The sequence below is a fragment of the Mobula hypostoma genome, chromosome Y (genome assembly GCF_963921235.1).
Source record: "Mobula hypostoma chromosome Y, sMobHyp1.1, whole genome shotgun sequence".
NCBI lineage: Eukaryota > Metazoa > Chordata > Chondrichthyes > Myliobatiformes > Myliobatidae > Mobula > Mobula hypostoma.
This window is the reverse complement of record NC_086130.1, coordinates 1348278-1373143: the sequence shown is the minus strand read 5'-3', so window position 1 is coordinate 1373143 and position 24866 is coordinate 1348278. Positions and strand designations below refer to the sequence as shown.

The window sequence follows — 24866 nt, the reverse complement described above, 5'->3', positions numbered from 1 at the left end:
CAATCTAATCAGAAAAATTGAATGTGAGTAAAAGGCATTTCAGGTAAGGACCTGCTAAATCTGAGGCTGCATCCACACTAGACTGGATAAATCTGTAACCGAAGATTTTTCTCTTCGTTTTGACCCTTCATCTACACTGAAACATCGTTTTTTTTCTCCCCCTGAAAACAGAGCTTTTGTAAAACGCTCTCCAGAGTGTTTAAATCTGAAAACACCGGTTGGGCGTTGTACTGTGTACGAAGTAACAGGAGCTTTTTAAAACACTGCCATGATGTGCCGGAAGAAATGGTGGCAGTAGCACGGCGTATTCTTGAACGCAATCTCCAACACCATAGCTTGACTTCACGGTCTGTCGAAACGAAGAAGTCCGGTTTGCTTTTTCCAGCAGAGGTTTTCTTTGTATTCCTCAAAGACATTGTTGACAATGTTCTTTTGCTGTTGTTGTAGCTACTCTAGTTTTTGACTAATGGAAACAGCACAATGCCACTGTGGAAACAAAAACAGTACACCGTTTCCTCTTCGCGTGTTTTCTGTAGATGAGTCCTGTGCATGCCCAGCAGGAGGAAATTTGCCCAAATACCTGTTTTAATGTGGAAGGAGGTATTTTCAAAAACGCCTGGTGTGGACGCCTACCATTTTTGCGCAAAACGGGCATTTTCAAAATTACATCAGAGTTGCTGGTGAACACAGCAGGCCAGGCACCATCTCTAGGAAGAGGTACAGTCGACGTTTCGGGCCAAGACCCTTCGTCAGGACTAACTGAAAGAAAAGATAGTAAGAGATAGTGAGAGGAGGAGGGGGAGATCCAAAATGATAGGAGAAGACTGGAGGGGGAGGGATGGAGCCAAGAGCTGGGCAGGTGATTGGCAAAAGGGGATGTGAGAGGATCATGGGACAGGAGGCCCAGGGAGAAAGACAAGGCGAAGGGTGGAGGGGAACCCAGAGGATGGGCAAGGGGAATAGTCAGAGGGACAGAGGGAGAAAAAGGAGAGAGAAAGAATGTGTATATATAAATAAATAATGGATGAGGTACGAGGGGGAGGTGGGGCATTAGCGGAAGGTAGAGGAGTCAATGTTCGTGCCAACAAGTTGGAGGCTACCCAGACGGAATATAAGGTGTTGTTCCTCCAACGTGAGTGTGGCTTCATCTTTACAGTAGAGGAGGCCATGGATAGACATGTCAGAATGGGAATGGGATGTGGAATTAAAATGTGTGGCCACTGGGAGATCCTGCTTTCTCTGGCGGACAGAGCATAGGTGTTCAGCAAAGCGGTCTACCAGTCTGCGTCAGGTCTCACCAATATATAGAAGGCCACATGGGGAACACCGGACGCAGTATATCACCCCAGCCGACTCACAGGTGAAGTGTCGCCTCACCTGGAAGGACTGGAATTCCACATCCCATTCCCATTCTGACATGTCTATCCACGGCCTCCTCTACTGTAAAGATGAAGCCACACTCAGGTTGGAGGAACACCACCTTATATTCCGTCTGGGTAGCCTCCAACCTGATGACATGAACATTGACTTCTCTAACTGTCGTTAATGCCCCACCTCCCCTTCGTACCCCATCCGTTATTTATTTATATATACACATTCATTCTTTCTCTCTCCTTTTTCTCCCTCTGTCCCTCTGACTATACCCCTTGCCCATCCTCTGGGTCCCCCCCTCCTTGTCTTTCTCCCTGGGCCTCCTGTCCCATGATCCTCTCATATCCTTTTGCCAATCAACTGTCCAGCTCGTGGCTCCATCCCTCCCCCTCCTGCCTTCTCCTATCATTTTCGATCTCCCCCATCCCCCTCCCACTTTCACATCTCTGACTAACTCTTCCTTCAGTTAGTCCTGACGAAGGGTCTTGGCCTGAAACGTCAACTGTACCTCTTCCTAGAGATGCTGCCTGGCCTGCTGCGTTCACCAGCAACTTTGAAGTGTGTTGCTTGAATTTCCAGCATCTGCAGAATTTCTGTTGTTTGCATTTTCAAAATTATCTGGTCTAGTGTGGACATAGCCTATGTCTGGGACACCCCATTTAACTGGTTTAGACCAGCCAGAGTTGAAAGACACAAATACACAAAGCTATGGTGGGCAGAACCATGAAACGACATTGGTTGTAGGTCAGGACTAGAACCAGTAAAAGGTGACCCAGGTAGTTCAGGTGACCTTGAGCCAATGGGATGGCAATCCAGCAGTTCAACTGATGAGGAACTATATAAGAGTCAGGAATTCCATATACATAGGGACGATAACTCTGCAGCAACTAGAGACCAATCACCATAGAGATTGGGACCACAAGGAATGCCTGGCCAGAGTAGACTCCTTTCCCAGGCAATGTGAACCCATGTCCTTTTTACTTGAATCAATAAAAGTTACTTGTTGGTAAATACAGATTCTCTGTGCCTCACTGATCATTATTTCAATGGGTGGTTCTTGTAGCAGTTGTGATGTACTATTCTTTGTACACAGGGAAGAACGTCACTCCCTGATCCTGCAGACCACTATTGCAATCAGCAGTATCAAGCCACATATAGAAGTGATAAATGCAAAGACAAAGTGTTGTCACAACTGATCCCAGTTTAGAAGAAAGACAGGTGATCTAATTCAATTTTTTTAAAAAGGTAAAGAAATCCAGTGATCAATATGCATTGAGAAAACTACTAACAACAGATTGAACACCTAGATATCATTGAATACTGGCTGACTCCAAGGATATCAGTTCATATTAACATACATAATGTGCAGGGGGAACTCAGCAAGTCAGGTACTATCTATGGAGCAAAATTAGCATTTCAGACCAGGACCCTTATCAGGCCTCAAACATCAACTGTTTATTCTTCTCCATAGAGGCTGCATAACCAGCAAGACTCTCCAGCTTTTTGTATGTGTTGCACTAGATTTCCAGCATTGGCAGAATCTCTTGTGTTCATTGGTCTAGATTTCTCTTCAGCAGTATGAAGTGCAACTTTCAAACTTCTAGCTCAGAGATGAGGATTTGACCCTCTGAGCTACAATGTACACAATGTACTTTAGGGAACCATTTGTAAATTGTCAAATGTGTACTCAGTCAGTAGGAGATCATTTTTTCCTGGCTGAGCAGCCCTATGAGCCAGGAGAGACCTGGGTAGAATATGCCTTACATTCTGGTGTTAAGACCACTGGCAGAAACAAGCCATCTGGCCCATCCAGTGTTCTGCACCACCCCATCATGTCTGATTTATTAACCCTCTCATCCCCATTTTCCTGCCTTCTTCCTAAAAACTGGCATCCTGATTAATCAAGTTCCCAACAACCTCCCCTTTAAATATATTCAATGACTTGCTTCCACCGTCATCCATGTAGTCACTACTGTCTGGCTAAAGAAATTCCTTATCTCTATTCTAAATGGACATCCTTGAATTCTGAGGCTATGCTCACTGGTCCTAGAGTCACTCACTACAGGAAACATTCTCCCCACATCCACCCTATACAGATATCCAATATTTGATAGATTTCAATGAGATCCTTCTCATTCTTCCAAATTCCAGTGTGTATTGGCCCAAAACTGTCAAAAGCTCCTCATTTGATAACTTTCATTCTGTGAATCATTCTCGTGAACTTCTTCTGAACCCTCTCCAATGTTAGCATAACCTTTCTTAGATTGGGATGGGTGTCCAAAACTCCTTAAGGTGATGATGATGTGAGAAGGTTGAAGGTATAAGTCTTGACTGAGGGGCTGTTTGCCTGTTTCTTGAACAGTTAGTATTGTAGTTGTGTAGCTTGGAAGAACTTAGCAAAGTACCTGTTTGAGTTAGAACTATCATTAAATATTTAGTGTCAGTTTTTTTTTATCTTAAGGGGCCTAGATAAGTACTTGCTAGACTTAAATGTTAGAGTGTTTCACTGCTTGTAAATAAATTGTTAACAAGCTTAGTTGCAGTCTGTGTCTTCTGTCCCACTTACCAAACCTGCATCTGCATAACATGAGTCCAGTGCAAGGCTATTAACAATATACAGTTGAATAACTATTGACATTCAGAATCAGAATCAGGTTTATTATCACCAGCATGTGACATAAAATTTGTTAACTTAGCAGTTCAAGGCAATACGTAAGACAAAAGAAGAAAAATAAACAAAATTTTTGGAATAATAAGTAAGAAAATCAATTACAGTATACATAGATTGAATAGAATTAAAAAACGTGCAAAAACAGAAATACTGTATATTCAAAAAGTGAGGCAGTGTCCAAGGGTTCAATATCCATTTAAGAATTGGATGAGAGAGAAAGAAGCTGTTCCTGAATCGCTGAGTGTGTGCCTTCAGGCTTCTGTACCTCCTACCTGATGGTAACAGTGAGAAAAGGGCATGCCCTGGGTGCTGGAGGTCCTTTCTGAAACACCGTTCCTTGAAGATGTCCTGGGGACTTTGTAGGCTAGTATCCAAGATGGAGCTGACTAGATTTACAACCTTCTGCGGCTTCTTTCACTCTCCCCACAACACCAGACAGTGATGCAGCCTGTCATAATGCTCTCCATGGTACAAGTTTTTGATTGTATTTGTTGACATGCCAAATCTCTTCAAACTCCTAATGCCTTCTTTATAATTACATTACTATGTTGGGAGAAGATTAGATCCTCAGAGATCTTGACATCCAGGAACTTGAAACCGCTCACTCTCTCCACTTCTGATCCCTCTATGAGGATTGGTATGTGTTCCTTCGTCTTACCATTCCTGAAGTCCACAATCAGCTCTTTCATCTTACTGCCATTGAGTGCCAGGTTGTTGCTGTGACACCACTCCACTAGTTGGCATATCTCACTCTTATACGCCCTCTCGTCACCACTTGAGATTCTACCAATATTGGTTGTATTGTCAGCAAATTTATAGATGGTATTTGAGCTATGCCTAGCCACACAGTCATGGGTATAGAGAGAGCAGAGCAGTGGGCTAAGCACACACTCCTGAGGTGCAACAGTGTTGATCCTCAGCGAGGAGGATATGTTATCACCAATCCTTACAGATAGTGGTCTTCCGGTTAGGAAGTCAAGGATCCAATTGCAGAGGGAGGTACAGAGGCCCAGGTTCTGCAACTTCTCAATCAGGATTGTAGGAACGATAGTATTAAATGCTGAGCTATAGTCGATGAACAGCATTCTGACATTAGTGTTTGTGTTGTCCAGGTGGTCTAAAGCTGTGTGGAGAGCCACTGAGATTGTGTCTGCCGTTGACCTATTCTGACAACAGGCAAGTTGCAATGGATCCAGGTCCTTGCCGAGGCAGGAGTTCAGTCTAGTCATGACCAACCTCTCAAAGCATTTTATCACTGTAGATGTGAGAGGTACTGGGTGATAGTTATTAAGGCAGCTCACATTATTCTTTTTAGGCACTGGTATAGTTGTTGCTTTTTTGAAGCAACTGGGAACTTCCACCCTTAGCAATGAGAGGTTGAAGATGTCCTTGAATACCATCACAGTGGCAGTCCCAGATGTAGTGTAAGTTTTTGAGGACATGTGGGCCAAGAGGTAGGAAGTATTGGTTTCCAGTAGCAGGTCTAGCTAATGACTTCTTCTCCATCCCTCTGGTCCCAAGACACAACACCAGTTCACTTTACCTGGGAGGGGTACCAGTACACTTTTGTCACTCTCACACGGGTATGTCCAGTTCCAGTTTATGCCAAGCCATGTTTCTGTCAATCAAGTGGCTCCGATTATGATGGCCACAGATGTCTGGGAGGGAAGCAGCAAAGAAATGGGGCAGAAGCTCAAATCTGAGCTTTTATTGAGGTCAAAACAGCAGCTTAAGCCTGGGAGCAGCCAGGAACTCCTTGAGACACATCTGTAGGAGCATGATGGCTGGTTAAGTAGGGCAAGTAGATTATGTGGAGCCTCTGTCGCCACAGAATAAGAAATAATTTGTGTTCACAATGGCAGATATATATTCCAGAGTACTACTGGCAGTGTTGTTGTAACCATGTTGACCAGGGAAAGGACAATAAAGGTTTGAGGCACTTATATGGGATCTCCGAGATCCAATCAAACAATGGGTCACACTCTGCAGGAGTGGAGTACAGATTCTGGCATTTTGTGATACTTCCACATCTCAAACTACTCACAGCTACAAGTCTGAACGAGTGTATAAATGTGCTGTTGAAACAGCAAAATAAATTAGGACTTCCATCCACAAGGTGGTTTGGTGTGCTGCAGCAGGTGGTGGATAACCTGAACTCTCAGCCAGTGGACCTAAGGGAGTCCCCAAAGTCCCAACACTTGCAAGTGTCGGATCCTCCAAAGGTAGAAGGTGTAGAGTTGGAGGAGGGGTCAGGGAAGGTTTGGGTGCAGCACCCAAGGGGCCATCAGTGTGGGGGGGGAGGGAATTGTGGCATGCAGACCAGGAATATTTGATGGCTGGCATTACCAGGGAACAGGGGATACTTCATCTATTCAGCAACTAACCATGAGGGAGTGAGTTTGTATGTCTTCTAATATTTCAGAATAGTGAAGTGGTGGATGGTGATAGCAGTGGAGATGATGGTGGTCGTTGTGAGCTCATACAACACATTCATATGAATGGTGTATGAGATTGCAAACCATAGTAATGCATTAAACTGCTGGATCTGTATGAGGAAGCCAAACTGCAGAAAGGGTGCTGCTAATATCCACGAAGAACAGGACAGTGGAGGAAGTTGCATTTCTCCAGATTCTCTTTTTGGAGAAGTCCATTCTTATTATCATGTGCAGAGCTGTTGCCATACCAAACTATGATACGTCATGTAAGATTCTGGCAGTTTAATCTTTACAGTAAAAGTCCATTGTTTTGATGAGATCACTCTTACTCGTTGAACTCCAAACAGTGGGGCAGGCAGCTGAAGTCTGTTTACCAAGCTGGGTCCTCTAAAACTAGAATCCATGGGGGAAGGAGGCTTAAAGGAGAACTGAAGAGTAAATGTTCCTACAAAGAGTGGCTTGTTTCTCAAAGAAGGTATGGAGGCAGGAACAGTAACAACATTTAGGATGCATCTGGACACTTGTACATGATGAGTATGGCTTATAGGGATATGTAAGCAAGTAGAATTATTATAGATAGGTTAGCATAGACACGTTGAGCCAAAGGGCCTTTGTCTCTGCTATACACCTCAATAACCATCCACTACAACTTCTTATAATACGAACCTCTTTTCTGCAGTAATAGGAACAGAGTGTAATGGGAATACAATTGTTAATCAGATGCAACAGGCAGTATAAATTACAAACACGAGAAAATCTACTAAACCTGAGACCATTTCAAACAAGTACCTATTTGTTTTGGAAAGGGTGTGGACTCGATGAACTGATTCTTGACCTGGGACAATCTAATCAGAACAATAAAGCTGAGACCATTCCCACAGGAGTAGCTACTTCTCATGTAAAATGCCATACCTGCAATCTGTAATCTCGTTACACTCTATAGGTCATCTCATTTAACTGGTTTGGACCAGCCAGAGTTAAAAGTCAGTGGATGCCGTGTACCTGGACTTTCAGAAAGCCTTTGATAAGATCCCACATAGGAGATTAGTGGGCAAAATTAGAGCATTGAGGCTAGGGTAACGACATGGATCGTAAATTAGTTGGCAGACAGGAAACAAGGAGTAGGGATTAATGGGTCCTTTTCAGAATAGCAAGCAGTGACTAGTGGGGTACCGCAAGGCTCGGTGCTGGGACCGCATCTATTTACAACATACATTAATGATTTAGATGAAGGGATTAAAAGTAACATTAGCAAATTTGCACATGACACAAAGCTGGGTGACAGTGTGAAATGTGCGGAGGATGTTGAGATAATGCAGGATGACTTGGACAGGTTGGGTGAGTATGCAGATGCAGTTTAATGTGGATATATGTGAGGTTATCCACTTTCATGGCAAGAACACGAAGGCAGATTACCGTTTGAATGGTGTCAAGTTAGGAAAAGGGTAAGTACAACAAAATCTTGGTGTCCTTATTCATTAGTCACTGCAAGTAAGCATGCAGGTACAGCAGGCAATGAAGAAAGCTAATGGCATGTTGGCCTTCCTAACAAGGGGAATTGAGTATAGGAGCAAAGAGGTCCTTCTGCAGTTGTACAGGGCCCTGGTGAGACCACACCTGGAGTATTGTGTACAGTTTTGGTCTCGAAATTTGAGGAAGGACATTCTTGCTATTGAGGGAGTGCAGCGGAGGTTCACGAGGTTAATTCCCGGGATGGCGGGACTGTCATATGTTGAAAGATTGGAGTGACTGGGCTTGTATACACTGGAATTTAGAAGGATGAGAGGGGATCTGATGGAAACATATAAGATTATTAAGGGATTGGACACGCTAGAGGCAGGAAACATGTTTCCGATGTTGGGGGAGTCCAGAACCAGAGACTACAATTTGAGAATAATGGGTAGGCCATTTAGAACAGAGTTGAGGAAAAACTTTTTTCACCCAGAGAGTTGTGGATCTGTGGAATGCTCTGGCTCAGAAGGCAGTGGAGGCAAATTCTCTGGATGCTTTCAAGAAAGAGTTAGATAGAGCCTTTAATGATAGTGGAGTCAAGGGATATGGGGAGAAGGCAGGAATGGGGTACTGATAGTGGATGATCAGTCATGATCACAGTGAATGGCGGTGCTGGCTCGAAGGGCCAAATGGCCTACTCCCGTACCTATTGTCTATTGAAAGTCACAAATACACAAGGCTGGGGTAGGCAGAGTCACGAAACAATGTTGTTTGTAGCCCTGGAGTAGAACCAATAAGGTGACCCAGGTAGGTTAGATGACCTTGAGTCAATGGGACAGCAATCCAACAGTTCACCTCTATAAGAGTCAGGAGTTCCATATACATAGGGGTGATAACTCTGCAGCAACCACAGAATTTGTGAGGCAACTTTCAGGGATCTGTTGACATGTACCCCCAGATCCCTCTGCTCCTCCACACTACCAAGTATCCTGCCATTTACTTTGTACTCTGCCTTGGAGTTTGTCCTTCCAAAGTGTACCACCTCACTCTTCTCTGGGCTGAACTCCATCTGCCACTTCTCAGCCCACTTCTGCAACCTATCAATGTCTCTCTGCAATCTTCGACAATCCTCTACACTATCTACAACACCACCAACCTTTGTGCCAAGACTCCATCCCTCCCCCTCCTGTCTCCTCCTATCATTTCGGATCGCCCCCTCCCCCTCTCACTTTCAAATCTCTTACTAGCTCTTCTTTCAGTTAGTCCTGACAAAGTGTCTCGGCCCGAAATTTCGACTGTACCTCTTCCTAGAGATGCTGCCTGGACTGCTGCGTTCACCAGCAACTTTTATGTATGTTGCTTGAAATTCCAGCATCTGTAGATTTCCTCGGGTTTGTTGTGTTTTAGGGATTCATCTTCAAAACTGGATGAGTATACTGCAGGTGCCATGCCCAGTTTGATCTTTGACTGCCATGGTCCACACTCTCCTATTTCATGTCAAGTGGATCAATTCACTGGTATTCATTTCCAGTTCTCTGGCTGCTGTCTCCATCGTCATTTGTCTTTGTCTTCCTCTTGCTTTCTTCCCTTCAATCTTCACATAATTACCATGCATTCTAACTCCTCTTTCCTAATCACATGTCCAATGAAGTTACGTTGCCTTTTCATGATCTCATACATTATTTCTCTTTTTGTGTTTGCTCTGTTCGTGACATCCTCGTTAGATATTCGTTTCATCCATATTCTTTGCATCCTCCTCAAAAACCACATCTCCGCTGCTACAATTCGTTTTCTCATGTTACTAGATATTGTCCAACATTCTGAGCCATATAACATAACTGGATAAACATAACATTTCAGTACTCTGAGGCCGGTTGTCATGCCTAGTTTAGTATTATTGGTCAGTACACGCTTTATTCTTGTAAAGGTGCCTTTTGCCATCCCTATTCTTCTTTTAATGTCCATGTCGCACCTGCCATCTGATGTCACCCAGCTTCCTAAGTAGCAAAAGTTCAGTACTTGTTTTATGTCTTCCCCATTTACTCTGAAGCCTGCAGATAGGATTCTCCTTCTTTTTGGATATCGCCGTACATTCTGTCTTTTTGCAATTGATAGACAGACCCAGTTTTGCACTTTCTTCAAGAATTATATCAATTAAGTTTTGTAGTTCTTCCTCTGTACTTGCAATTAACACAGAGTCATCTGCATATCTGAAATTATTGATGTTTTCACCGCCAACTTTGATTCCCAAGATGTCTCTTATTTTTTGTAATATTGTTTCACCATACACATTAAATAAATCAGGGGAGAAAACACACCCTTGTCTAACACCTCTCCTGATTTTCGTAAACTGACTCACTTCTCCATCTATTCTTACAGCAGCAGTTTGTTCCCAGTACAGATTTCTGATTAGGCAGAGGTCTTTCGAATCTAGATCTAGAGTTTTCCGTAATATTTCAAATAACTTATTGTACTTCACTTTATCAAATGCTTTCGTGTAGTTGATAAAACAAACAAACAAATCTTTTTGCACTTGAATAGCTCATTCTGATAGTATCCTTAACATCAATATTGCGTTTCTTGTACCTTTGTCTTTCACAAAACCACATTGTTCTTTGCCTATTTCAGCTTGGTGATGTGACTCATTAAACTTAGGGTCCTATGTAATTCAAATTCTATTGCTCCAGCTATGTTAGGAAGAGTGATAAATACTGATTTTTTCATCTCTTCTGGTATTATTCCAGTCTCATAAATGTCATTGATTAAATCAGTAAGTTTTTCAATTCCATAATCTTCAAGGGCGATAATGTGTTCTATTACTAATTCATCAGAGCCTGCTGCATTTCCTTTCTTCATCTTGTTTATTGCATTATGAACTTCAGATTTTAAAATACTTGGACCTTCAATGTTTTTCTTAATTTCTGGTTTTTCGCCTCGATCGACTTCAAACTGAATATACTCAGTCCATCTGTTCATAATCTCATCTTTTTCCATGATAATGGTACCGTCCTTTACTTTCAAACTTCCACCTGAAGAACAGAGGAGCTTTTCACCAGTGATATTCTTGATTTGTTGATGTAACCTTTTTGGATCAGTAATAGGGATTCTTTCTATTTGCTCACAATCCTGGTTTAACCATTCTTCTTTGGCTTTTTGACATAAGCTTTAAACTTTTTTATCTAAGGGCTTATATTCTATAGAATTTGCTTTCTTCTTTCTCCTTTCTTCCATTAGATTTTTGATTTCATCTGTCATCTATTTATTTTTTGTGCTTTTTTCTTTTTTAGGAATCACTGACTTTGCTGATTCTACCAAGGCATCCTTTAGAGAGTTAAAATTCATTTCGCCATGATTGCTAACATCTTCAACAGATTCTATTTCTAGACTTTGAAATCTATTCCTTAATTCAATTGCAAATTTTTGTCCTAAGTTTTCTTCTTTAATTAATTGCAAGTAGTCAAGGGATTGCTCAGGTTTAAAGGCACAGACAACTATTCTAGCATTACCCGGATGGATGCCTAAGTACACGTTTAACGGTACTGAATAAGATCCGATGGTCATCTGGTTACACTCATAAGTAAAGGCAAATAAATACTGGCTATCCTTGTGCAAAGGTATGGAGAAAAATGCTGAGCACATATTGATTACTGTAAAGGTACTAGCTTCTGCAGGTATAGTGTTGGAGTCCGGCATCAGCGGTGCGATAGGGTGACTTACCTTATTAACGTCCTGCACAAAATGCCACTCATTCCTTCAGCCCGCTTTTGTAATAGGTAAAATAGGGGTGTTACACGGGCTTTGCGTCTTCACCAGCACCCCTTGCTGCAATGAGTCTATTACTGGAGCGACACCTTCTTCAGCTTCAGTGGCTATACAGTACTGTTTAATACAGGGCAGTGGCATATTCTTTTTTGAGTAACTTTTATGCTCCGGACCTGTTTGGGCCTTTCCCACACCTTAGGTTCCCTGGTACCCGCGCTAAGGCTCTAGGGAGAAATAGAGGGTCTTCTGCTAGTGGCTGTCACTTTTCAAAGGTTGTTTCTCAGCTCTTGGACTTTAACATAATCCTCCTCTCCTTTTCGTTAAAGAATTCAATTCGTGCTTCTTGTCCCAGTACCGGCAGAGTTATAGTACTAACAGCCTTGGTTTCTTTCGCCATTTGTTTTATCATTGACCCGGCATCTTTAGGTTTCGCTGGTGGCTTTATGGCCACTGTCAAATGAGGCATTGAGGAGTTCCCTAGTGGGAATCTTTTTTCCTGATCTTCCACTAAGTCTACCAATATCACCATTATCACCAAAGCCCTATTGAGCCAAAGCCATCCTACTCTGACTCCATCTATTCTATCGCCCATTCCTCTGGCGCCCACTCTATAAAGCTGTCTTCTCTTTAATCTCTTCCTGCCTGTCTAACTCACTAATGTTCACGTGCCTACGTGTCGTCCCTCGATCAAACTACTGAAGAAAAAACTGTCTCCTTTTAAGCTCTTCCTGCTGGTCTAACTTGCTGACATCCACATGCTTGTGCAGTCATCCATCGATCAAATCCTTTTAATGAAAGAATCTTAAAAATATACTTTGTACAGCCACTAGAGATGTATTAAACTGTTACGTCTATAAAGGCTCCTTAAAATACAAGCAGATAATGGTTTAATTATGAGCATTCAGGATGGTGATGAAGATCTTATGACAATGTATTGGGAGTACATAGTTCCCCCAGCAGTTCAAAATCTGGTAGTTTACACCTTGGCTTCATCAGTTACACATTACCGATTGAAGAAGAAGCAAATCATCTTTGATCCCCAGACAGCGCATGAAAAAATTCCCCCATTAACTTAACCACACATCTATGGTCAACAATCATGTTATCATTTACACTCTATATCTTATTTTTTAAATGTGTTTTGGTAATTAGGCTCCCGAAACCATTCTTATTTTTATAAAAGGTAAGTCTATCAGCTGCCAATATTTTCTCATTCAAAAAAATATTCAGGTCTCATAGCTCTCTGATAGAAATACCTTTGTAACTCATTCAATAATGATTCCACCTTCAACAGCCAGTGGCAAGTAATAATGCAGGATAAATTCTCAACAGTGGTTAACAAGTATTTATTTATTCTAATGACTTAATTGTTTTTTTTGATGGATTATTAAAGATGACATTCAAATTGAAATTTTCCAGGTTTACATTTTGCCAAGAAGGATTAAGGTAGTGTGTAGATTCACAAGCATATATTTTTTGTTTGTTTGAAATGCTATTTCAATAAAAGTAATCTCAAGTGGAGAAAAATAAATTACATCTGTACTTTACCCATTAAGAGGTGTACCTGTCCTCCTGGTGAAATGCCAATGACTTCAAAAATGGGACATACACCAGAAAAGCACTAGATCCTTTTTCAGAAGTGGAAATTTTGAGCAGTTTTAAGCTCCTGGGTTGTCAGTATATTTGAGGATCTATTCTATACACAATATATTAAAGGAATTACAAAGCAGGTAAGGCAATGTCTATATTTCACTAGAGGTTTGAGGAGAATTCATAGGTTACTAAAGGCACCTATAAATTTCTACAGATGTGTTGTGGGGAGCATTCTAACTGGTTGCATCACCTGGCATGGAGAGGCCTCTTACAGGATTGGAAAAAGCTGCAGAAAATGGTAAATTCTGTTAACTCCATCATGGGTATTAGCCTCCCCGGCATCAAAAGATGATGCCTCAGAAAGGCAGCATTCATAAATAATGGCATCTATCACCCAGGATTTCTCTCTTCTCATTGATGCCATCAGGGAGGATGGACAGGTCCTGAAGACCCATACTCACCATTTCAGGAACACCTTTTCCGCTCCTCCATCAGATTTCTGAAAGAACACAACCTCACTACTTTTTTCCACTCTTTTTACACTACTTAATTTATATTTTATATTTAAATTTTATTGTAATTTATAGTTTTTTTATTATTATTATTATTATTATTATTATTATTCAGTCCTGCCTATGACTCTAAACTGCAACCGGTGATGAGGCTCTGATTGGGGACTTCCAGAGCTTTGGGGCAGGTGGAGTTACCCCTTAGTCATTCATTGCTCCCAGGGCCGCTCTGACCCGGAACAGTAGCACCTGCAAAGTTTCCTGCTCAGGATACGAGCGAGGGCCAACGGCAGATCCAGCAGGTTCGGTAACTGAACTTACAACGGAGAAGGCAGATGAGCTATGACCTCAAATGTCAACAGCTATAGTATAGGTGGATGAACATTTGGGAATAGAAATGGCAATTTCTTTAGTTCACACAACGGTAGGCAATAGCTAATCACTGTTGTAATTTGCTAAGAAAACCATGGTCAAACTCACAAAACATATCACACAACAACAGCGTCAAGGGGATCTTCAAGGCAATTCTGAAGATGCTTCCCTCAGTAGGGTTGATTCTGACCGGCAGGGGATCCCTGACTGTCATCAATCTACTGCTCATAAAATTCAAGTAACACAAAAGAAAATTAATGCCACTAGGAATGTAAGAACCTTATACCAAGCAGGAAAATTGGACAATGTGATAAATGAAATGGAAAGACTAAAGATTAACATCATCAGAATTAACGAAGTTCGTTGGATAGGTGCTGGAACATGTCAGATTAGAAATAAAACACCATTCTTGTGGAACATCCCATACTAATGGAGTAGGAATTCTTATGGATGAAAACTTGGCAAAAAGTGCTTTAGGAAATTGGGCAATATCAGAAAGAATGTTCTTTTTTAGATTCAGAGGACAACCATTTGAATTAGCAAATATACGGGTATATGCACCAACAACAGATGGAACAAATGAGGATATAGATAAATTCAATGAAGAGCTTGAACAAGCAAAGAATGGATACAAATCTCAAGATATTGTTACTGTCATGGGATATCTAAATGCTAAAGTAGGACAAGCTGCTGATGGAAATGCTATAGGAAAATTTGGACTAGGGGAAAGAAATGAAAGAGGTGAGAATTGGGTAGAATGGTGTAAGATGAATAATCAGGTGATTATGAATACCTACTTTAAAAACCATCCGAGACACTTGTGGACCTGGAAAAGTCCAGGTGATAACACTAGGAATCAAATTTACTTTATTACAACTGCAGTTGTTATTGACTTCATTAAAACCTGTGTGGACGAGCACGTGCCTACAAAGACTTACAGTACATTCCCAAACCAAAAGTCGTGGATGAACCAGGAGGTACGTCATCTGCTGAAGGCTAGATCTGTGGCATTCAAGTCTGGCGACCCAGGCCTGTACCAGAAAACCAGGTATGATTTGCAGAGGGCTATTTCAAGAGCGAAGAGAAAATTTCGAACAAGATTGGAGACAACGTCGGATGTATGACAACTCTGGCAGGGTTTGCAAGACATTACTTCCTACAAAGCAAAACCCAAAATAATGAAAGGCTTCACTACCAGATAAACACAATGCCTTCTATGCACACTTTGAAAGGGAAAATATAACTACAGGTGTGAAGATCCCTGTGGCACCTGATTACTCTGTGATCTCCATCTCTGAGGCTGATGTTAGACTGTCTTTAAAGAGGGTGAACTCTCGTAAGGCAGAAGGTCCAGGTGGAGTACCTGGTAAGGCTCTGAAAACCTGTGCCAACCAACTGGCAGGAGTATTCAAGGGCATTTTCAACCTCTTACTGCTACGGGCAGAAGTTCCCACTTGCTTCAAAAAGGCAACAATTATACCAGTGTCTAAAAAGAGTAATGTGGGTTGCCTTAATGACCATCGCCCAGAGGTACTCTCATATACAGTGATGAAATGCTTTGAGACATTGGTCACGACTAGACTGAACTCCTGCCTCAGCCAGGTTCTGGACCCATTACAATTTGTCTATCACTACAATAGGTCAACAGCAGACGCAATCTCAATAGCTCTTCACACAGCTTTAGACCACCTGGACAACACAAACACCTATGTCAGGATGCTGTTCATCGACTATAGCTCAGCATTTAATACCATCATTCCCACAATCCTGATTAAGAAGTTGCAGAACCTGGGCCTCTGTACCTCCCTCTGCAATTGGATCCTCGACTTTCTAACCGGAAGTCGTGCAGATTGGTGTTAATATTTCCTCCTCACTGATGATCAACATTGTTGCCCCTCAGGGGTGTGTGCTTAGCCCACTGGTCTACGCTCTCTATACACATGACCGTGTGGCTAGGCACAGCTCAAATACCATCTATAAATTTGCTGACAATACAACCATTCTGCTGACGACAGAATCTCAGATGGTGACGAGAAGCATACAAAAGTGAGATATGACAACTAGTGGAATGGTGGCATTCAATGTCAGTAAGACGAAAGAGCTGTTCGTAGACTTCAGGAAGGGTAAGATGAAGGATCACATACCAATTCTTATAGAGGGATCACCTGAGCCCACAATATCAATGTGGCTATAAAGAAAGCAAGACAGTGACTATACTTCTTTGGGAGTTTGAAGGGATTTGGTATGTCAACAAATACACTCAAAAACTTCTATAGTTGGACCGTGGAGAACATTCTGACAGGCCGCATCACTGTCTGGTATGGAGGGACTACTGTACAAGACTGAAAGAAGCTGTGGAGGGTTGTAAACCTAGTCAGCTCCATCTTGGGTAATAGCCTACAAAAGCACCCAGGACATCTTTAGGGAGTGGTGTATCAGAAAGGTAGCGTCCATTATTAAGGACCTCCAGCACCTAGGGCATACCCTTTTCTCACTGTTACCATCCGGTAGGAGGTACAGAATCCTGAAGGCACACACAGTGATTCAGGAACAGCTTCTTCCCCTAGGCCATCTGATTCCTAAATAGACATTGAACCCCAGAACACTACCTCACTTTTTAAATATATATTACTTCTGTTTTTGTACAATTTTTAATCTATTCAGTATATAGATCCTGAAATTTATTTATTTTTTCTTCTATATTATGTATCACATTGAACTGTTGCTAAGTTTAACAAATTTCATGTCACATGCCAGTGATATAAACTTGATTCTGATTCTGCATCACTGAATAGTATGGAGGGGCCACTGCACAGGATTGGGAAAAGGCTGCAGAAGGTTGCAAACACAGCCAGCTCTATCATGGGCACTAACATCCCCAGCATTGAGGACAGCATCAAAAGGTAATTATTCAAAAAGGCGACATCCATCATTAATGACTCCCATTACTCAGGACATATTTTCATTATTATGTACTTCAATGTACTGCTGTTGCAAAAAACAAATTTCAAGACATCTGTCAGTGATATTTGTTAAGGTGCATTGTATTCTGGAGTTCAAATATAGCAAATATTAATTTCAACAGCAACCAGTCTTCAGATCAGAATGCAAATTGTAGATTGAGTTTAAAATACACTCAGAACAATGATGTTCTCAGAGCTGCAGACTGGGGTTGATTGCAAACCAGCATACCCTCACACACCTGAGTTTCTGCATATGTATGAATGCAGATCAGAGATACCAATCATTAACATTCAATTTAGAGTGTTTGGAGTATTGGCCTAGGTGTCACGGAGGCTACGTCCACACTAAACCTGATAAATCCTTAACCAAAGCTTTCTTTCTTCATTTTGACCCTCCGTCCACATTGAAACAGCGTTTTCCTCCCCAGAAAACAGAGCTTTTCAGAAACGATCTCCAGACTGAATAAATCTGAAAACGCCTACTAGACGGTGTAGCGTATACGGGATAACCGGCTCTTTTTAAAAACACTGCCATGACGTGCCGGAAGAAATGGTGGCAGTAGCACGGCATTTCATTGTTTTCTTGAATGCAACCTCCAACACCACAACAATAATGGCGGACGGCTTCGTGTGTTGTTTACTTTCTTGTCTACGTTAATAGCTTGTTTGGAGTTAAACATAGCTAACTACCACACACAGACAGCATATCTATGTACAAAAGGGCGTTATTTGTGCTCACAGTGGCTGTGCAATGGATCTGCACAACGTCAACGCCATTATCAACCGTACAAAGACAGGTGGTTTTGGAGTCGACCCAGCCAAACCAGTGCGTGGTGGGACAATTTTGCAAATGAACTTGTGGTTCCTGAAGAATGATGTGATAACTTTAGAATGTCCAGGAGCTCCTTGCTTCGTCTAAGTGAACTATTACGTCCTCACATCGAAGGCCAGACAACACGAATGAGATAGTGGATATGGTTAAAAAGGTTGCTTGCACTTTGTACTACCTAAGCGACGAAGGAAGGCTCAGGAAAACAGCTAACAAGTTTGGATTATCAAGGCAGGTGGTGTCCAAGATAATTAGAGAAGTATGCAAGGCTATAACTGCACATCTGGACCCTGCATATATCAAGATCCCACACACAGAGTCCGAAGTGAAGTACCTTGTAACCAACTTCCACCATGCTCATGGCATGCCACGGTGTTTGGGGGTGGTTGATTGCATACATATCGAAGTTAAACAGCCTACAACAAACTCCACAGATCACCCGAACAGAAAGGGCAGATTTTCCTTGAAGGTACAGGCTACATGTGATTACAAATTCTGCTTTATGGATGTTGTTGTGAAATGGCCAGGCAGTGTCCATGATGCTCATATATTTGCAAATTCAAAAATTAATGACTACTTGAAAAACGAGAGGATCCCCTCTTACAGACGAGTTGTGATGGGGGGGTGAGGATGCCATTCCTGAGTTTTTGCTGGGAGACTCTGCATACCCCCGATGCCCCCTGAAAGAGTACACTAAAGGTGGTGTGACCTCACAGGAACAGTACTTTGGCATGTCCTTCTGCAAGTCAAGAATGGTAACTGAATGCTCTTTTGGATGTTTGAAGGCAAGATTTGGTGCTCTGCGCAGAGCAATGGACATAAATATGGAAGACCTTCCCTTTGTTATTTATGCATGCTTTGTACTGCACAATTTCTGTGAGACAAACAAAGAGACTGTTCCTGAGCAGAATGTTACTGCAGCTTTGCAGTATGACAGAGAATTTCAACCCCCCACACAACCTAACAACTTCAGAACAGATGGCAACGAGACTGAAGCCAGAAGAGTTAGAAATGTACTCACCAAATACTTTGACCCATAGCTTACTGAATAAATAAGTGTACTCACTTTGCTCTGTTTTCTGTCCTTGCTTGTAGAAGGTGGTTTACCTAATTATGCAAGTACTTCTCTGACAATAGATGTGTAACAGCCTAATGTAACATTGTATGGAAATACAAGATAACACTGATGCAGACATGTTTTATACATTTAACAAGGTGCTTTATTATTATATTACTTGTGCAAACATTCAATAAATGCAATTTTCACTACTTCCAAAATGTTATTTTTAAGTAGTAGCTTATGTTTGGCATGGACGTGAAAATGTTAAGGCCAAAAAGGGAAAATGCTAAGTTTCACTTTTACTCAGGTAAAAATAAAATCACTTTTGCCCAGTATCTCATTTTATTGCACATGTTAAATACAGCAAAATAATACAGAAAGACTTGGCAAAAGTAAAGGCAAACAAATGAGGTAACAGCAAATTTCACTTTTGCCCGGTAACAAGCCTTATTGCATTTAGTTGTAGCTGTCATCCCTTTCATCGGTGAAGAGACTATGGCTATAGGAAATGTTTCCAGGGTGACCCCTCTGTGGGAGTGGGGAAGATGTTGGTGGGGCCACCCGGGGGTCTATGTGTCCGTATGTGTAGTTACTGTAGTGGCTGTGAGGCTGGTATTATGGCAGTAAAAAGTACTGGGGGGGAGCCATCATATTCCTCATCATTGAAAAGCTCTCTGCAACAGAGTTAATCAGTTTTTCAATGTTCATCGTCAGCCAGGTCATACTGTCCGTGAACTCCCTGTCAGTTCCCTCCATATGCTCCAGTATTTTTTTTTCAGTTTTAAGTCCTCCTGCATGACAGCCAACAGCTGTCCGTCGTATGGTAATTTCCTTTTAAGTTTTTCTAGTCTGTAACTGGACAAATGCACACCAAGTTTTTCGCGGCGAGATTTGACACCAAACATGTTGCACCCGTCACCTGTTGCTTGGTCCAAACTGTCAGAGTCAGGCGTACTTGTCGAAGCAGGTGAAGAGGCTGTACATCGGTCGCTGTGATATGCGTCGACCCTATCCTCCAAATCGCAGGTTTCAATGCCACCTTGAACTGCCATTGTGGCTGATGAGCCCCCGCCCCCACAGATCTGCTCACATAACTCAAAGTACAGTAGAACAACTCTACCGTGTCCACTTTTTCGTCCCGCGTCCACTGCCTGCTGGTATTTGTGGCGAACAACAGGAAATCTGCAGATGCTGGAAATTCAAGCAACACACATCAAAGTTGCTAGTAAACGCAGCAGGCCAGGCAGCACCTCTAGGAAGAGGTACAGTCGACATTTCGGGCCGAGACCCTTCGTCAGGACTAACTGAAGGAAGAGTTAGTAAGAGATTTGAAAGTGGGAGGGGGAGGGGGAGATCCAAAATGATAGGAGAAGACAGGACGGGGAAGGGATAGAGCCAAGATCTGGACAGGTGATTGGCAAAAGGGATATGAGAGGACCGTGGGACAGGAGGCCCAGGGAGAAAGGGGGGGGGAACCCAGAGGATGGGCAAGGGGTATAGTGAGAGGGACAGAGGGAGAAAAAGGAGAGAGAAAGAATATGTGTATATAAATAAATAACGGATGGGGTATGAAGGGGAGGTGGGGCATTAGCGGAAGTTAGAGAAGGGATCGCTCCCTACGCGACTCCCTTGTCCATTCATCCCCCCCCCTCCTTCCTCACTGATCTCCCTCCTGGCACTTACTCTTGTAAGCGGAACAAGTGCTATGCATGCCCTTACACTTCCTCCCTTACCACCATTCAGGGCCCCAGAGAGTCCTTCCAGGTGAGGCGACACTTCACCTGTGAGTCGGCTGGGGTGATATACTGCGTCCGGTGCTCCTGATGTGGCCTTCTATATATTGGCGAGACCCGACGCAGACTGGGAGATCGTTTTGCTGAACACCTACGCTCTGTCTGCCAGAGAAAGCAGGATCTCCCAGTGGCCACACATTTTAATTCCACATCCCATTCCCATTCTGACATGTCTATCCACGGTCTCCTCTACTGTAAAGATGAAGCCACACTCAGGTTGGAGGAACAAGACCTTATATTAGAAACATAGAAAATAGGTGCAGGAGTAGGCCATTCGGCCCTTCGAGCCTGCACCGCCATTTATTATGATCATAGCTGATCATCCAACTCAGAACCCCGCCCCAGCCTTCCCTCCATACCCCCTGATCCCCGTAGCCACAAGGGCCATATCTAACTCCCTCTTAAATATAGCCAATGAACTGGCCTCAACTGTTTCCTGTGGCAGAGAATTCCACAGATTCACCACTCTCTGTGTGAAGAAGTTTTTCCTCATCTCGGTCCTAAAAGGCTTCCCCTTTATCCTCAAACTGTGGTCCCTTGTTCTGGACTTCCCCAACATCGGGAACAATCTTCCTGCATCTAGCCTGTCCAATCCCTTTAGGATTTTATATGTTTCAATCAGATCCCCCCTCAATCTTCTAAATTCCAACGAGTACAAGCCCAGTTCATCCAGTCTTTCTTCATATGAAAGACCTGCCATCCCAGGAATCAATCTGGTGAACCTTCTTTGTACTCCCTCTATGGCAAAGATGTCTTTCCTCAGATTAGGGGACCAAAACTGCACACAATACTCCAGGTGTGGTCTCACCAAGGCCTTGTACAACTGCAGTAGTACCTCCCTGCTCCTGTACTCGAATCCTCTCGCTATAAATGCCAGCATACCATTCGCCTTTTTCACCGCCTGCTGTACCTGCATGCCCACTTTCAATGACTGGTGTATAATGACACCCAGGTCTCGTTGCACCTCCCCTTTTCCTAATCGGCCACCATTCAGATAATAATCTGTTTTCCTATTTTTGCCACCAAAGTGGATAACTTCACATTTATCCACATTAAATTGCATCTGCCATGAATTTGCCCACTCACCCAACCTATCCAAGTCACCCTGCATCCTCTTAGCATCCTCCTCACAGCTAACCAGCTTCGTGTCATCCGCAAACTTGGAGATGCTGCATTTAATTCCCTCATCCAAGTCATTAATATATATTGTAAACAACTGGGGTCCCAGCACTGAGCCTTGCGGTACCCCACTAGTCACCGCCTGCCATTCTGAAAAGGTCCCGTTTATTCCCAGTCTTCGCTTCCTGTCTGCTAACCAATTCTCCATCCACATCAATACCTTACCCCCAATACCGTGTGCATTAACTTTGCACACTAATCTCCTGTGTGGGACCTTGTCAAAAGCCTTTTGAAAATCCAAATATACCACATCCACTGGTTCTCCCCTATTCACTCTACTAGTTACATCCTCAAAAAATTCTATGAGATTCGTCAGACATGATTTTCCTTTCACAAATCCATGCTGACTTTGTCCGATGATTTCACCGCTTTCCAAATGTGCTGTTATCACATCTTTGATAACTGACTCCAGCATTCCGTCTGGGTAGCCTCCAACCTGATGGCATGAACATTCACTTCTCTAACTTCCGCTAATGCCCCATCTCCCTCTCGTACCCCATCCCTTATTTATTTACATACACACATTCTTTCTCTCACTCTCCTTTTTCTCCCTCTGTCCCTCTGACTATACCCCTTGCCCATCCTCTGGTTTCCCCCCCCCCTTGTCTTTCTCCCCGGACCTCCTGTCCCATGATCCTCTCGTATCCCTTTTGCCAATCAACTGTCCAGCTCTTGGCTCCATCCCTCCCCCTCCTGTCTTCTCCTATCATTTTGGATCTCCCCCTCCCCCTCCCACTTTCAAATCTCTTACTAACTCTTCCTTCAGTTAGTCCTCACGAAGACTGTACCTCTTCCTAGAGATGCTGCCTGGCCTGTTGCGTTCACCATCATCTTTGATGGTATTTGTGGCAAATCGCCTTAAGTTTGCTTACAATAATTGTCTTGGTTATATCGTCAAATTTGTGCGGGTAGTCCTTACCCACAAGTTCTGACTGCTCTGCTGCAAGGTAATGTTCTTTATAGCAGTCGAGGATAGCACTGTATTTGGTTTGGCACGACTCCCAGTCCACATTCTCCACTGCTTTGCTGACTTTGTAGTCGTTTGTAACTCGCAAAAACAACTCAATTTCATTGTCTGTCCAAATGAAGAAGTTTGGCCTGCTTTCTCCAGCAGAGGTTTTCTTTGTATCCCTTGAAGACATTGTTGAAAACTTTCTTTCGCTGTTGTTGTAGATACTCCAGTTTTTGACCAATGGAAATAGCAAAACGCCGCAGCAGAAACGAAAACAGAATTCCGCCTCCTCTTCGGTTGTTTTCTGTAGATGTGTCCTGCACATGCCCAGTAGGAGATTCACCCGAATATCCGTTTTAATGTAGACGGAGGTACTGTATTTTCAAAAACGCCTAGGGTGGACGCCTGTCGTTTTTAGGCGAAACTGGCATTTCAAAAATTATCCAGTCTAGTGTGGAAGTAGTCTGAATCAAATAATAATCCATTGTAACACTCACAATGTGCTGGAGGAACTCAGCAGGTCAGTCTGCATCAGTTGAAAAGATTAGTCGACCTTTCGGGCCGAAACCCTTCGTCAGGACTGAAGGAAGAACTTTGGGGAGGGTTTTGAAGAATGCTGGTAGTTGAAAAAAGCAGTAATTTTAAAGACAAAGGGGTGGAGGAGGGGAAGCAGGGAGATCATTGGCAGGAGACCCAGGGACCCAGCTATGCCTGCCTCTTCGCTGGTTATGTGGAACAGTCTGTGCTCCAAACCCATTCTGGTACTGCTCCCCAACTTTCCTTTCACTACATTGACGACTACATTGGTGCTGCTTCCTGCACCCATGCTGAGCTCGTCAATTTCATTGACTTTACTTCAAACTTCCACCCAGCCCTCAAATTCAGTTGGTCTATCTCAGACACTTCTCTCCCCTTTCTCGATCTCTCGGTTTTCATCTCTGGAGACAGACTGTCCACTGACATCTTCTACAAGCCCACTGACTCTCATAACTACCTCGACTATACCTCTTCCCACCCTGCCACATGCAAAAATGCCATTCCCTATTCCCAGTTCCTCCGTCTCCGCCGCATCTGCTCCGACGATGAGGCTTTCCGTTCCAGGACATCTCAAATGGATCGTGGTTTCCCTTCTACCGTCAGCAACGATGCCCTCACCCGCATCTCCTCCATTTCCCATACTTCGGCCCTCACCCCATCCTCCCGCCACTACAACAGGGACAGAGTTCCCCTTGTCCTCACCTACCACCCCACCAACCTCTGGATCCAACACATTATCCTCCGCAACTTCTGCCACCTTCAACAGGACCCCACCACTAAGCACATCTTTCCCTCTCCACCCCTCTCTGCTTTCCACAGGGATCGAACCCTCCGCGACTCACTTATCCGCATGTCCATCCCCACGGATCTCCCACCCGGCACTTATCCCTGTAAGTGTAAGTGCTACACCTGTCCCTAAACCTCATCTCTTGCCACCATTCAGGGCCCCAAACAGTCCTTTCAGGTGAGGCAACACTTCCATTGCGAATCTGTTGGGGTCATCTATTGCATCCGGTGCTCCCGGTGCGGCCTCCTCTACATCGGTGAAACCCGACGCAGATTGGGGGACCGCTTCGTCGAGCACCTCCACTCCGTCCGCCACAACAGACAGCATCTCCCGGTAGTCACCCACTTCAACTCTGCTTCCCACTCCCATTCAGATATGTCCATACATGGCCTCCTCTACTGCCATAATGAGGCTAAACTCAGGTTGGAGGAGCAACACCTCATATACCATCTAGGTAGTCTCCAGCCCCTTGGTATGAACATAGAATTCTCCAACTTCTGGTAATTCCTTCCCCCTCCCTTCCTCTATCCCTATTTCACATCACCTCCCTCATAGTTCCGCCTCCTTCTACTACTGCGCATTGTTCTCCTGCCAATCACCT

At 43.3% G+C, this 24866-nt stretch overlaps 1 protein-coding gene across 1 annotated transcript in view; it reads right to left on the bottom strand.

The window, feature by feature from the left end:
- The window catches only part of LOC134341068 (nucleolar transcription factor 1-like), a 113824-nt gene that overhangs the window by 77381 nt on the left and 11577 nt on the right, over positions 1-24866 (bottom strand). The gene's annotated exons all lie outside the window — the stretch shown is intronic.